The sequence below is a fragment of the Loxodonta africana genome, chromosome 22, assembly GCF_030014295.1.
Source record: "Loxodonta africana isolate mLoxAfr1 chromosome 22, mLoxAfr1.hap2, whole genome shotgun sequence".
Lineage (NCBI taxonomy): Eukaryota > Metazoa > Chordata > Mammalia > Proboscidea > Elephantidae > Loxodonta > Loxodonta africana.
Genome location: NC_087363.1, coordinates 146,272 through 161,870, shown reverse-complemented (window position 1 = coordinate 161,870; position 15,599 = coordinate 146,272). Strand labels below are relative to the sequence as shown.

Here is a 15,599-nt window from a genome sequence, read left to right as displayed (position 1 = left end):
AGATGATAGTGTAGCCTGAGTTTAGTTAAATTTTAAGCATTTCTTTTTTTTTGAGATTAGTGTTGTCTACAAAACCGTAGACTACGGTGGACATCTTGCTAATACAGACTTACAGGAAACATAAAAAAAATACATAAATGAAAGCAAGCCAAAGATAATTTATAGAAAAGACCAGAAAAGTAGAAATAATATGTAAATACAAGAAATAACACTGACATAATGTGCTTATAAAATTAGAGATAAGCCAACAAATACTTATTAAAAAATGCTTATTTATCTGTAATGTAATGCTTTACATACACACACACGCACACACACGCACACACACACACACATACATATAGATTCCAGGCAATGCAGGTTTTAAAACAAAAATAAGTTATAATAAAGTAATTCTATACAGTATATGCAGTATTGATATATGACACATGTTTATTTTATTTTTTATAGATCTTTTTTTTTTAAGTTTTGAACCATCTTTCTTTTTTTTTTTATTAACTTTCATTAAGCTTCAAGTGAACGTTTACAAATCCAATCAGTCTGTCACATATAAGTTTACATACATCTCACTCCCTACTCCCACTTGCTCTTCCCCTATTGAGTCAGCCCTTTCAGTCTCTCCTTTCGTGACAATTTTGCCAGCTTCCCTCTCTCTCTATCCTCCCATCCCCCCTCCAGACAAGAGTTGCCAACACACTCTCAAGTGTCCACCTGATATAATTAGCTCACTCTTCATCAGCGTCTCTCTCCCACCCGCTGACCAGTCCCTTTCATGTCTGATGAGTTGTCTTCGGGGATGGTTCCTGTCCTGTGCCAACAGAAGGTCTGGGGACCATGGCCGCCGGGATTCCTCTAGTCTCAGTCAGACCATTAAGTTTGGTCTTTTTATGAGAATTTGGGGTCTGTATCCCACTGATCTCCTGCTCCCTCAGGGGTCCTCTGCTGTGCTCCCTGTCAGGGCAGTCATCGATTGTGGCCGGGCACCAACTAGTTCTTCTGGTCTCAGGATGATGTAGGTCTCTGGTTCATGTGGCCCTTTCTGTCTCTTGGGCTCTTAGTTGTCGTGTGGCCTTGGTGTTCTTCATTTTCCTTTGCTCCAGGTGGGTTGAGACCAATTGATGCATCTTAGATGGCCGCTTGTTAGCATTTAAGACCCCAGACGCCACATTTCAAAGTGGGATGCAGAATGATTTCATAATAGAATTATTTTGCCAATTGACTTAGAAGTCCCCGCAAACCATGTTCCCCAAACCCCCGCCCTTGCTCCGCTGACCTTTGAAGCATTCATTTTATCCCGGAAATTTCTTTGCTTTTGGTCCAGTCCAATTGAGCTGACCTTCCTTGTATTGAGTGTTGTCTTTCCCTTCACCTAAAGCATTTCTTATCTACTGATTAATCAATAAAAAACCCTCTCCCACCCTCCCTCCCTCCCCCCGTCGTAACCAAAAAAGTATGTGTTCTTCTCAGGTTTACTATTACTCAAGATCTTATAATAGTGGTCTTATACAATATTTGTCCTTTTGCCTCTGACTCATTTCGCTCAGCATAATGCCTTCCAGGTTCCTCCATGTTACGAAATGTTTCAGAGATTCGTCACTGTTCTTTATCAATGCGTAGTATTCCATTGTGTGAATATACCACAATTTATTTACCCATTCATCCGTTGATGGACACCTTGGTTGCTTCCAGCTTTTTGCTATTGTAAACAGAGCTGCAATAAACATGGGTGTGCATATATCTGTTTGTATGAAGGCTCTTGTATCTCTAGGGTATATTGCGAGAAGTGGGATTTCTGGGTTGTATGGTAGTTCTATTTCTAACTGTTTAAGATAACGCCAGATAGATTTCCAAAGTGGTTGTACCATTTTACATTCCCACCAGCAGTGTATAAGAGTTTCAATCTCTCCGCAGCCTCTCCAACATTTATTATTTTGTGTTTTTTGGATTAATGCCAGCCTTGCTGGTGTGAAATGGAATCTCATCGTAGTTTTAATTTGCGTTTCTCTAATGGCTAATGATCGAGAGCATTTTCTCATGTATCTGTTAGCTGCCTGAATATCTTCTTTAGTGAAATGTGTGTTCATATCCTTTACCCACTTGTTGATTGGGTTGTTTGACTTTTTGTGGTTGAGTTTTGACAGTATCATGTAGATTTTAGAGATCAGGCGCTGGTCGGAGATGTCATAGCTGAAAATTCTTTCCCAGTCTGTAGGTGGTCTTTTAACTCTTTTGGTGAAGTCTTTAGATGAGCATAAAGTGTTTGATTTTTAGGAGCTCCCAGTTATCGGGTTTCTCTTCATCATTTTTGGTAATGTTTTGTATTCTGTTTATGCCCTGTATTAGGGCTCCTAGGGTTGTCCCAATTTTTTCTTCCATGATCTCTATCGTTTTAGTCTTTATGTTTAGGTCTTTGATCCACTTGGAGTTAGTTTTTGTGTATGGTGTAAGGTATGGGTCCTGTTTCAGTTTTTTGCAAATGAATATCCAGTTATGCCAGCACCATTCGTTAAAAAGGCTTTCTTTTCCCCAATTAATTGACACTGGTCCTTTGTCAAATATCAGCTGCTCATACGTGGATGGATCTATGTCTGGGTTCTCAATTCTGTTCCATTGGTCTATGTGCCTGTTGTTGTACCAATACCAGGCTGTTTTGACTACTCTAGCTGTATAATAGGTTCTGAAATCAGGTAAAGTGAGGCCTCCCACTTTCTTCTTCTTTTTCAGTAGTGCTTTGCTTATCCGGGGCTTCTTTCCCTTCCATATGAAATTGGTGATTTGTTTCTCTATCCCCTTAAAATATGATATTGGAATTTGGATCGGAAGTGCGTTAAATGTATAGATGGCTTTTGGTAGAATAGACATTTTTACTATGTTAAGTCTTCCTATCCATGAGCAAGGTATGTTTTTCCACTTAAGTATGTCCTTTTGAATTTCTTGTAGTAGAGCTTTGTAGTTTTCTTTGTATAGGTCTTTTACATCTTTGGTAAGATTTATTCCTAAGTATCTTATCTTCTTGGGGGCTACTGTGAATGGTATTGATTTGGTTATTTCCTCTTCGGTGTTCTTTTTGTTGATGTAGAGGAATCCAAGTGATTTTTGTATGTTTATTTTATAACCTGAGACTCTTCCAAACTCTTCTATTAGTTTCAGTAGTTTTCTGGAGGATTCCTTAGGGTTTTCTGTGTATATAATCATGTCATCTGCAAATAGTGATAACTTTACTTCTTCCTTGCCAATCCGGATACCTTTTATTTCTTTGTCTAGCCTAATTGCCCTGGCTAGGACTTCCAGCACGATGTTGAATAAGAGCGGTGATAAAGGGCATCCTTGTCTGGTTCCCGTTCTCAAGGGAAATGCTTTCAGGTTCTCTCCATTTAGAGTGATATTGGCTGTTGGCTTTGCATAGATGCCCTTTATTATGTTGAGGAATTTTCCTTCAATTCCTATTTTGGTAAGAGTTTTTATCATAAATGGGTGTTGAACTTTGTCAAATCCTTTTTCTGCATCAATTGATAAGATCATGTGGTTTTTGTCTTTTGTTTTATTTATGTGATGGATTACATTAATGGTTTTTCTGATATTAAACCAGCCTTGCATACCTGGTATAAATCCCACTTGAATATGGTGAATTATTTTTTTGATGTGTTGTTGGATTCTATTGGCTAGAATTTTGTTGAGGATTTTTGCATCTATGTTCATGAGGGGTATGGGTCTATAATTTTCTTTTTTTGTAATGTCTTTACCTGGTTTTGGTATCAGGGAGATGATAGCTTCATAGAATGAGTTGGGTAGTATTCCGTCATTTTCTATGCTTTGGAATACCTTCAGAAGTAGTGGTGTTAACTCTTCCCTGAAAGTTTGGTAGAAGTCTGCAGTGAAGCCGTCTGGGCCAGGGCTTTTTTTTGTTGGGAGTTTTTTGATTACCGTTTCAATCTCTTTTTTTGTTATGGGTCTATTTAGTTGTTCTACTTCTGAATGTGTTAGTTTAGGTAGGTAGTGTTTTTCCAAGAATTCATCCATTTCTTCTAGGTTTTCAAATTTGTTAGAGTACAATTTTTCATAATAATCTGAAATGATTCTTTTAATTTCATTTGGTTCTGTTGTGATGTGGTCCTTCTCGATTCTTACTCGGGTTATTTGTTTCCTTTCCTGTATTTCTTTAGTCAGTCTAGCCAATGGTTTATCAATTTTGTTAATTTTTTCAAAGAACCAGCTTTTGGCTTTGTTAATTCTTTCAATTGTTTTTCTGTTCTCTAATTCATTTTGTTCAGCTCTAATTTTTATCATTTGTTTTCTTCTGGTGCCTGATGGATTCTTTTGTTGCTCACTTTCTATTTGTTCAAGTTGTAGGGACAGTTCTCTGATTTTGGCTCTGTCTTCTTTTTGTATGTGTGCATTTATCAATATAAATTGGCCTCTGAGCACTGCTTTTGCTGTGTCCCAGAGTTTTTGATAGGAAGTATTTTCATTCTTGTTGCATTCTATGAATTTCTTTATTCCCTCCTTAATGTCTTCTATAACCCAGTCTTTTTTCAGGAGGGTATTGTTCAGTTTCCAAGTATTTGATTTCTTTTCCCTAGTTTTTCTGTTATTGATCTCTAGTTTTATTGCCTTGTTGTCTGAGAAGATGCTTTGTAATATTTCGATGTTTTGGACTCTGCAAAGGTTTGTTTTATGACCTAATATGTGGTCTATTCTATAGAATGTTCCATGTGCGCTAGAAAAAAAAGTATACTTTGCAGCAGTTGGGTGGAGAGTTCTGTATAAGTCAATGAGGTCAAGTTGGTTGATTGTCGTAATTAGATCTTCCATGTCTCTATTGAGCTTCTTACTGGATGTCCTGTCCTTCTCCGAAAGTGGTGTGTTGAAGTCTCCTACTATAATTGTGGAGGTATCTATCTCACTTTTCAATTCTGTTAAAATTTGATTTCTGTATCTTGCAGCCCTGTCATTGGGTGCATAAATATTTAATATGGTTATGTCTTCCTGATCAATTGTCCCTTTTATCATTATATAGTGTCCTTCTTTATCCTTTGTGGTGGATTTAAGTCTAAAGCCTGTTTTGTCAGAAATTAATATTGCTACTCCTCTTCTTTTTTGCTTATTGTTTGCTTGATATATTTTTTTCCATCCTTTGAGTTTTAGTTTGTTTGTGTCTCTAAGTCTAAGGTGTGTCTCTTGTAGGCAGCATATAGATCGATCGTGTTTCTTTATCCAGTCTGTGACTCTCTGTCTCTTTATTGGTGCATTTAGTCCATTTACATTCAGGGTAGTTATAGATAAATAAATTTTTAGTGCTGTCATTTTGATGTCTTTTTATGTGTGTTGTTGACAATTTCATTTTTCCACATACTTTTTTGTGCTGAGGCTTTTTTCTTAGTAGCTTGTGAGATCCTCATTTTCATAGTGTTTGACTTTATGTTAGTTGAGTCGTTACGTTTTTCTTGGTTTTTATCTTGAGTTATAGAGTTGTTATACCTTTTTGTGGTTACCTTATTATTTACCCCTATTTTTCTAAGTAAAAACCTAACTTGTATTGTTCTGTATCGCCTTGTATCACTCTCCATATGGCAGTTCAATGCCTCCTGTATTTAGTCCCTCTTTTTGATTATTGTGATCTTTTACCTATTGACTTCTATGATTCCCTGTTATGTGTATTTTTTTTAATTAATCTTAATTTGTTTGTTTTTGTGATTTCCCTATTTGAGTTGATATCAGGACGTTCTGTTTTGTGACCTTGTGTTGTGCTGGTATCTGATATTATTGGTTCTCTGACCAAACAATATCCTTTAGTATTTCTTGTAGCTTTGGTTTGGTTTTTGCAAATTCTCTAAACTTGTGTTTATCTGTTAATATCTTAATTTCGCCTTCATATTTCAGAGAGAGTTTTGCTGGATATATGATCCTTGGCTGGCAGTTTTTCTCCTTCAGTGCTCTGTATATGTCGTCCCATTCCCTTCTTGCCTGCATGGTTTCTGCTGAGTAGTCTGAACTGATTCTTATTGATTCTCCCTTGAAGGAAACCTTTCTTTTCTCCCTGGCTGCTTTTAAAATTTTCTCTTTATCTTTGGTTTTGGCAAGTTTGATGATAATATGTCTCGGTGTTTTTCTTTTTGGATCAATCTTAAATGGGGTTCGATGAGCATCTTGGATAGATATCCTTTCGTCTTTCATGATGTTAGGGAAGTTTTCTGTCAGGAGTTCTTCAACTATTTTCTCTGTGTTTTCTGTCCCCCCTCCCTGTTCTAGGACTCCAATCACACGCAAGTTATCCTTCTTGATAGAGTCCCACATGATTCTTAGGGTTTCTTCATTTTTTTAAATTCTTCTATCTGATTTTTTTTCAGCTATGTTGGTGTTAATTCCCTGGTCCTCCAGATGTCCCAGTCTGCAATCTAATTGCTCGAGTCTGCTCCTCTGACTTCCTATTGCGTTGTCTAATTCTGTAATTTTATTGTTAATCTTTTGGATTTCTACATGCTGTCTCTCTATGGATTCTTGCAACTTATTAATTTTTCCACTATGTTCTTGAATAATCTTTTTGAGTTCTTCAACAGTTTTATCAGTGTGTTCCTTGTCTTTTTCTGCAGTTTGCCTTATTTCATTTGTGATGTCTTGAAGCATTCTGTAAATTCGTTTTTTATATTCTGTATCTGATAATTCCAGGATTGTATCTTCATTTGGGAAAGATTTTGATTCTTTTGTTTGGGGAGTTGGAGAAGCAGTCGTGGTCTGCTTCTTTAAGTGGTTTGATATGGATTGTTGTCTCCGAGCCATCACTGGGAATCTAGTTTTTCCAGAAAATCCGCTGCGTCCAGTCCAAATCCCGGTGGGATGGTTCCCCGGCTGGGACGTTGCTCTCCCCGTTCCAAGGCCAGGCACTGCCTCCCGGGGACTTCTTCTACCGGCTGTGTCCCACGCCGCCCGCGGAACCGGCTGGTCCCCCTCCTGGGGTTAGTTCAGGGGGGTGGAGCAGCTCTCTGTGCTTGTGCCGTACCTGACTGGTACGCTGGCTCCAGGCTCTGAAAACAATCGCTGTTTCCCCGTATTTGTTTGTTCTCCGTCTCTAAATCTGTGTTTGTTGTTCAGGGTTCGTAGATTGTTATGTATGTGATCGATTCACTTGTTTTTCCATGTCTTTGTTGTAATAGGGATCCGAGGTAGCGTCTGCCTAGTCCGCCATCTTGGCTCCGCCTGTCCACATTTTTATTTTTTTATTGTAATTTGGATGAAGATTTACAGAACAAACTAGTTTCTTATAACACAGTTAGTATATGTTCTATGACATTGGTTAACAACCCCACGACATGTCAACACTCTCCCTTCTCAACCTGGGTTCCCCAGTACCAGCTTTCCTGTTCCCTCCTGCCTTCCAGTCCCTACCCCAGGGATGGTGGGTCCCTTTAGTCTTATTTTGTTTCAGATGCCTGTTCAATATTTGAGTGGAGGGTAAACCTCAGGAGTGACCTCATTACTGAGGTGAAGGTGTGTCCGGGGCCATACTTTCTACAGCCTCTGTCAGGCCAGCAAGCCTGGTCTTTCTTTTTGAGTTAGAATTCTGTTCTACATTTTTCTCTAGCTCTGTCTGGGACCCTCTATTGTAATCCCTGTCAGAGCAGTCAGTGGTGGTAGCCAGGCACCATCTCGTTGTTCTGGACTCAGTCTGGTGGGGGCCGTGGTAGATGTGATCCATTAGACCTTTGGACTAATCTTTCCCTTGCGTCTTTAGTTTTCTTCATTTTTTCCTTGCTCCCGAAGGGTTGAGACTAGAGGAGTATCCTAGGTGGCTGCTCACAGGCTTTTAAGACCCCAGGCACTAATCACCAAAGTAGAATGTAGAACATATCTTTTATAAACTATATTATGCCAATTGAGCTAGGTGTTCTCCAGGACCATGGTCCCCACAGGCCTCAGCCCAGCAATTCAGTCCCTCAGGGAGTTTGGAGCTACCATGACCTTGTAAGGCACATTTTTTAAATAAATTAAGAAAGTAGAAAACCAATGTTGATTAAAAGATTTGAATAAATCAGTCAGCAGTTTTCAAATAGTGGAAAATATTTAAAGTTTTTAATCCTAAAATAGAGGTTACACTTCATGTTAGACATTTAAAGAAAAAAAAAAATTAACACCAATAACAAAATATAATTTTAAAAAGAAAACCTTTATTAAAAATTAATGGCATTACCTGAATGAAAAGAACATATGTAGTAAACATTACAGAAATTAAGTATCTAATACATGGAAAATGGAAAAAAAAGATCTTTCTGAAATAATCTTTGAACAACAGAGAAAATTAAAACTACAATACTAGTATATGTAGGTGTTATCAAAAAATATATATCTGTTTAGCAATCTCCTTGACCAAAATTTCTGGAATGCTCCAATCCCGAATTCATTGCCTATTCTTAACCTTATATTTTTTCTCTAGCGACAGTTTTCAAAGAAGTGAATGAAGCATTTAACTTGAGAATTTATTTTTATTGAACGTAATGAATCTGTAGAAATCAGAGTGAAGACAATGATTTTTTGAAATATTCAGAAGTCCAATGGAAGTAATTTACTGAGGCTTGCTGATAATCATAGAAAGGTAGGATTTTCAAATGTGTTGCAAGTTTACACCAACAATACATCACCGCACGCAAGGTGTTAAACCGATGAATTTACAACTTTCCAGGTCCAAAGGTGTTACAAATATTGCAAGGATGTGCATATTCTAATGAAAATGGGCCCCATATATTAGTACTATACAAAATGTACTTTTTGTCAGATTTAAACTTTATAGACCAGGAATAATTTCTTTTTCACAGTTAAAAAAACTGAGGCTTAAGGTGTTCATAACTTATTAAGGGTCATGAAGCTAAGAGGGTAGCAGACCTGGAATCTACCCTGCCATGCCGAACTCTAAAACAAGTGCCCTTAACCATTGTGCTATACTTCTTCTCTGTATAATACTTAAACTGACTTCTGAAACCGTTATCATTATGCCAAAAATGTAGCTAATGTTCATAACTGAATTCTATGAAATTGGTTATGCATGGAGGTTGGTATGATACAGTTAAAAAAAAAACACCAAACCAAACCTTTTGCCATCAAGTCAATCCCGACTCATGGTGACCTACAGGACAGAGTAGAACTGCTCCACAGGATTTCTAATGGACAGCTGGTGGATTTGAGCTGCCAACCTTATGGTTAGCAGATGAGCTCTTAACCACTGGGCCACCAGGGCTCCATTACCCATAACTAAAATCTTTGAAATCAGATATGCATGAAGGTTGGTCTGATATAGTTTAAAAGATGATACCATATTTTCTTGCTTTGCACATTAATTTCCCTTAAAAGCATATATATTTAAATGACAAGTTTAACTCATATCTACTGGTTTCCAATTACAATACAGTTTTCTAAAAAAAGCTTATTGCTGGAAATGTCTAAGATCATATATAGTTAAATAAAGAATAGCTCAACAGAAACAGAGACTACTTGAAAGATTAGATTGTTTTTAGAGAGAAAAACCAAAGAAATACCTACTAGGAAAGAAAGAAAATATGAGATTAAATAGGGGACATCACCGTCATCTTAAATGCCTTGTGCTCTCTCTCCTGCATAACTCTAATGAGAGCATTTTTCACTTCTTTGTTCCTGAGACTATAAACAAGTGGATTCAGCATGGGGATCACAATCATATAAAAAACAGAGGCCACTTGGTCCTTTCCCAAGGAGTAGGACTTACCTGGCTTTAAATAAGTAAAAATCATGGTACCGTAGAAGATGGTGACACCCAGGAGGTGGGAGGCACAGGTAGAGAAGGCTTTTCGCTTTCTTGAAGTAGAATTGATTTTCAGGATAGTAGAGAGAATGGATGCGTAGGACACAGAGATTGTGATAAGAGACACCATTAAGGTAGAGGCAGCAAAAATGAGAATCATAATCTCAGTATCATGTGTAACAGTGCAGGACAGGGCTAAAATTGGGGGTGTGTCACAGAAAAAGTGATGGATTACATTGGAATCACAGAAATACAAAGTGTTTATGCAAAGCACGTTGACAAAGGAGACACCGAAGCCAATCACATAGGATCCAGTGATGAGGGAACAGCGGAGTGGAGTGTCGTGGTCATAACAACTGGGTATTGTAGAGGGTTGCAGATAGCTACGTAGCTATCATAGGCCATTGAAGAGAGAAAAAAACATTCAGTGGCACCCAAGAAGACAAAAAAATAAAGCTGGGTGAAACAGCCCACAAATGAAATATACTTGGTAGAAGTCAGTAAGTTCTCTAAGGTTTTAGGAGTAATGACCGTCGAGTAGCTGAGGTCAAGGAATGAAAGATGACTGAGGAAAAAATACATGGTGGTGTGAAGCTGGAGATCCAGGTGGATTATTAGTATCATCCCTGTATTCCCCAGCAGAGTAACCAGGTATATCAGGAGAAATAAAGAGGACCAGCCGGATCTCTTCAGAGTCTGTCAGTCCCGTGAGGATGAAGTCAGACACGTTTGTATTATTCCTTCTGCCCATAGTGTGCAACTCCTCTAAACCATAGGAGGTTAAAGTTGATACTTAGCAGCAGTGACTTCAAATAGGCTTTTGTTTGGATGAACGACCTGGCGTTAAAAAAAAAAAAAAATAGTTTTTTGTTTCCGGAAATTGATAATGAAGAGTAGTTTACAAAATATGACTGAACAAAATCTTAATTTCATTGCCATGTATAAATACGGGTATAAATTGACATTGGAATGTTATATAATCAATAAGTAACATATATTATGTAATTAACATGAGCCTACCAGTGTCCACAATGCTTATGTTTGCTAACATGTTCAATCTCCATGGAAATATCATACTGTAGGTGTTACTATTATGCCCATTTTTAGATAAGAACACTGGCAAGGAAGTTTAAGCAATTTATCCAAAAGTTGCCCCTGTGATTAAACCATGTTATGTTTATTACAAAAACATGTTCATAACACTATATCCTTAATTGTAATAAATTTCAGCCACCTAAGAAAATTCTAAACAAGGTAGTAAGTAGAAGTAGAAACATAGTTTTAATGCATCCTTTACTGTCCTCTTACTTCCAATATTATTTAACACTACAGACAAATCAAAATTTTCAGCCTCTGGGGTCTTTACTGTCATGCACTAAATTGAAGACCACAGATTATTCATTTCCAGAAGACATTTTGTTTTCTTCACTTGAACATTAAAAATCAAATTCCTTCTGAAAGTTATATTTCAAAAAAATGTACATTGCTCATATACAATTGATTCTATTAACTCTGTATATTTGTTTCCTCAAATGCTGGCCTTACTTAGGGTAAAAAAAAAAGACCGAACCAGTTGCTGTCAAGTCCGACTCTTAGCGACCAGGTGTATGTACATATGTATTATATTCTTCCTAGAATGTCTCCGTTTTATTTGATCTGACCTAAACCAAATCAAAACCCATGGCTTTCCAGTTGATTCTGACTCATGGCAACCATATAGGAGACAGTAGACCTGCCGCACAGGGTTTCCAAGGCTGTAAATCTTTAGGGAAGCAGACTGCCACGTCTTTCTCCCATGGGGCAGCTGCTCGGTTTGAATTTTTGGTTAGCAGCGGAGCACTTAACCACTGAGCCTACGGGGCTTCTTGATCTGACCTAAAACTCTCTAATTTTGAGAATCATACTTACATCGAGCCAAAGTTGGTGAAATTTTTTTTCTTCCAATATTACCTGACTAGAATTTTGTCAAGCTCAAAGTTTTCTTCCAAAAATACATATATAAAACATTTATAGAGATGAAAATTTCTGTGATATATTTTTTTTCTTTCAGATGTATTAATTTTACATTTTCGTGCATGCATTTTTTTTTCCTGAAATAAAATAAATCAACCTACAAATTTTGTTCAGTTCCTAGTCAAATGTAAAATTCACAAGAAAATTTTATCTCTTAAAAAATACCTGCGAACTGCTATGAACTTAAACAGAGCAGAATATCCCTTACCGCTCACCCTAATAATTCCAGGGCACCTTATATACTGGGAATTACTGATAATGCAACGTTCTGTCATCCTGGGGGGCTGATTTCCAAGAGAGATTTCCTGGCACATTTCCAAGGATAAAAGTTCAAGGACTAATGCATTCATGTTAGGCTTGTAACAGATTGTTGTCTACTCTCTTTGAAGCCACATAATGAGGATCCTGGTGGTTTGGTCTTCCTTTGTGATACTCCACATTTTTTACTAGGATGTTAGAGAACTCTTTCTAGAGAAATAATTACTCTGTAACTCAAAGTCCAAGTAGTTAACTATGAATTTTTGAACAGCATGTTTTTTACACTGAATTATTTTAAAATATGATACTATCATAGGAACAAAACGTGTTTATTAAAAAAAAAAAGTTTGAATACATGAAAATACAAAAAAAATACTCATTCAATTCTGTTATTAATATTTTGGTTATTTTTTCCGATTATTTTTATTTGTGCATAAAATGCTTACATGTCTATTTACATATTGTACCAATTATCATACTACACATTCAGTGTCTTATCCTCATTGTATCACTAAACACTTACAATACCCCTTGACCTATATTAGATTAACCTTCTATAAAACACATAATTTCATGTGCCATGCATTGACTGGTTCCCTGTAGATAACTTATCTCCAGGAATATTCACTAGCAGACTGCAGGGACACTTTGCTGCATCACAAGGAAAGCATGGTGCCAGTCCTCCGTTCAGGTCGCCAGTGTCATCTAATTCATCTACCCAGAAATCCACGCAACCTGTTTTACCATTTTAGTGCACTGGGCTTTTGTTTCACAGAAAGAAAAATGAGAGCAAAAAGAAGAAGAAAAAAAGGATCATGAGACAAGTCAACATTTTACAGTGCTTTATTATAAAAGATTAATATATTTAAAAAATTATTCCTCTGAATATGATCAGGTCAAAACTTTTCTTAGTTACAAAGGAAAAGGAATTAAAATATGAAAAAAGCTGAAATATTTTATTTAAGATTATTTGTCCAAGATGAAGAAGCAAAGAACAAATCTGAAAACAAATATAAACTTGGAAGCAGAATAAAACATTCTTGTGATTTGTGTTGCTGGTATCTAGAAATATAATTACTTTTCATATACTGTATCTGTACGCAGATAATGCGTGTCTTCAGCTTTTATTCATCAGCTGCACCCTCCTCCTGCAGCGCACCTTCATAAGACCTGCCACGCCAATTCTTTTCCACAGGTTGCTGTAAAAAGTTCACATAAGGAGCTTCTGAAAATACCTTGAGGGGTTAGGGCATAGCCAACAAACAAATGCAGAAGGAGAACGTTATTTGTGTAAAAATACTGTGTTTACTTTATCTTAATATATTGTCACATTAATTTATTTTATCTTATAGTTTTGTTTTTTTTTACTTTGTCTTAGTCTATTGTTATATTCGTTTATTTTATCTTATACTTTTTTGTGGATTCTATAATCAGGAATAAAAAAAATAGTTTAACTTCTTTTCAAATCTGTATGCTTTTTTATTTCTTCTTCTTGCCTTTTTGTCCTGGCTAGGTTAATCCACACAATGCTGAATAGAAGGAGGGAGAGTATATGTATCCTTCTTGTTTCAGGTCATTGGGGAAAAAATTAGATATGCACCAATTAAACAATAAGTTAGCCATTGCTGTTCCACGATGTCCTTGATCAGATTGAGGGAATTAGTTTTATTTTTATTTTTTATATCATGAATCCATTATGATAACATCTTTTCCTTTATTATTATTTTAATATGGTAGATTACATTGACTAGTTTTTTAATATTTACCTAATCTTATGTTTCTGAGTTAAATCTCATTTGATTATGATGTATAATTATTTTCAGTGTTTCTGGTTAAATTTGCATTTTTTTACTAAAGATTTTTAAATACATGAGCATAAAATGTAAGTCTTTTTTTTTTTTTTTTCCTGTAATGAATATTTCAAATTTTGGTATTAGGCTTCTATTACACCCACATAATGATTTTGGAAGAGTTCCTTCTATTCTCTTTTCTGAAAGAACTCGTGTAATATTTGTATTGTTTCTTCTTTAATTGTTTGATAAAAGTTACCGTTGAACTATCTGGGTCTAAAGATTTTAGTATTTCTTTTTTTTTTTAAGATAGTGATACTTGTGAATTTATAATCATAAATTTAATTTTTAGTATATAGTGGGATGTTTCAATTTCTTTTCCATCACATTCAATTTTGGTAAATTGTGTTTTAAAAACAATATTCCCATTTCATTTATTTTTTTTTAATTCATTATTATATATATGTTTATAATATATTCCTTATTGCATGTGGTATCTGTAGGTATTTGTGTCTTATCTCATATCTTTCTAGTGATTTATCAATTTTGTAACTTGTTTTTTCAAAGCAGAAAATTTAAACTGTATTCATTTTCTCTATGTTTTCTGTTTTACTTATTTCTGCTTTATGCATGTTATTTCCTTCAGTTTCTAAACTTCGGGAAATTTGTTCTTCTTTTACAAACTTGTCAAGGTGAAAACTTTGATCATTGATTTGAGACTTGTCTTACTTATTATGTAAAATTAAAATTCCCCCTCCCCCCCGGGACTACTTAAGCTGCATCCACAGTTTGTGATACATTGTGTGTTCATTTTCCTTCAGTTTAACACTTTCTAATGATTCAATGAGAAGTTGACATTTGAGCTAAGATTTAAAGAAGGGAAGAGTTAGTGATGGAGGTATGTAGGAAGAAAGTGTTCTCAGCAGGCGGAATGTCAGGTCTTTGATCCGTTTTGAGTTAACTTTTGTACATGGTGTGAGGTATGGTTCTTGTTTCATTTTGTCCAGGGGATGGGCTGGGCTGTGCAACTGCAGGATTAGTGAAGAGGCCTGCCTAGCAAGAATGCCATTAGTCAGTGGGGGTGGGGAGAGGATAAACAATAAAGTATATGTATGTTGATGGTTATAATGTTGTGCAGAAAAACAAGGTGGTGGGGAAACATGGGGACGGTTGGGTTTGCTATCTTAAGAAAGAATTTTCAAGAGATGGAATCCATGTAACCTCATCTTAAACCTGGGCAGTACGTTTTGGACTTCATGCCTGGCTTGTTGAATAAAATGGGGCAGAAGTGACACTGCATGTTTTTGAGGTCATAAAAGATGGTACAATCTCCACCTGGCCCTCCCTCTCCTTCAGGAAACTCTCCTTTGAAACCCAGCCACCTTGTTGTGAGGACCCCAAACAAGCCCATGTGAAGAGATCACATGGAGAAGCACTGAGGCCTTCAGGTAACCATCAACTGTTTTCAGTGTCAGCTGTCACAAGTGAGTGAACCTTTAGATGATTCTAGTTCCCAGGTTTCGAGTCTTTCAGGTGGAGCTTCAGACATTGTGGAGATGAAATATGTCATTCTTGCCCACCTGAATTCCTGACCTACGGAATTCATGAGAAAAATGAATTGTTTTACACCACTAAGTTTTGGGGAAATGTGTTATACAATCATAGTAACCGCAACACAACCACTTAACTTTGAGATTAACCATGAGTAGCTTTGAGCAAAAGAATGTTACAAGGTGGGTTGTAGCCAAGTCTTGAAATACATTTGTGTTCTC

The 15,599-nt window shown here is 36.5% G+C and overlaps 1 pseudogene; it reads right to left on the bottom strand.

Annotated features, from left to right (window-relative positions):
- Positions 1-9,217: 9,217 nt before the first annotated feature.
- On the bottom strand, positions 9,218-12,840 carry LOC100662554 (olfactory receptor 8H1-like; annotated as a pseudogene).
- Positions 12,841-15,599: the final 2,759 nt, after the last annotated feature.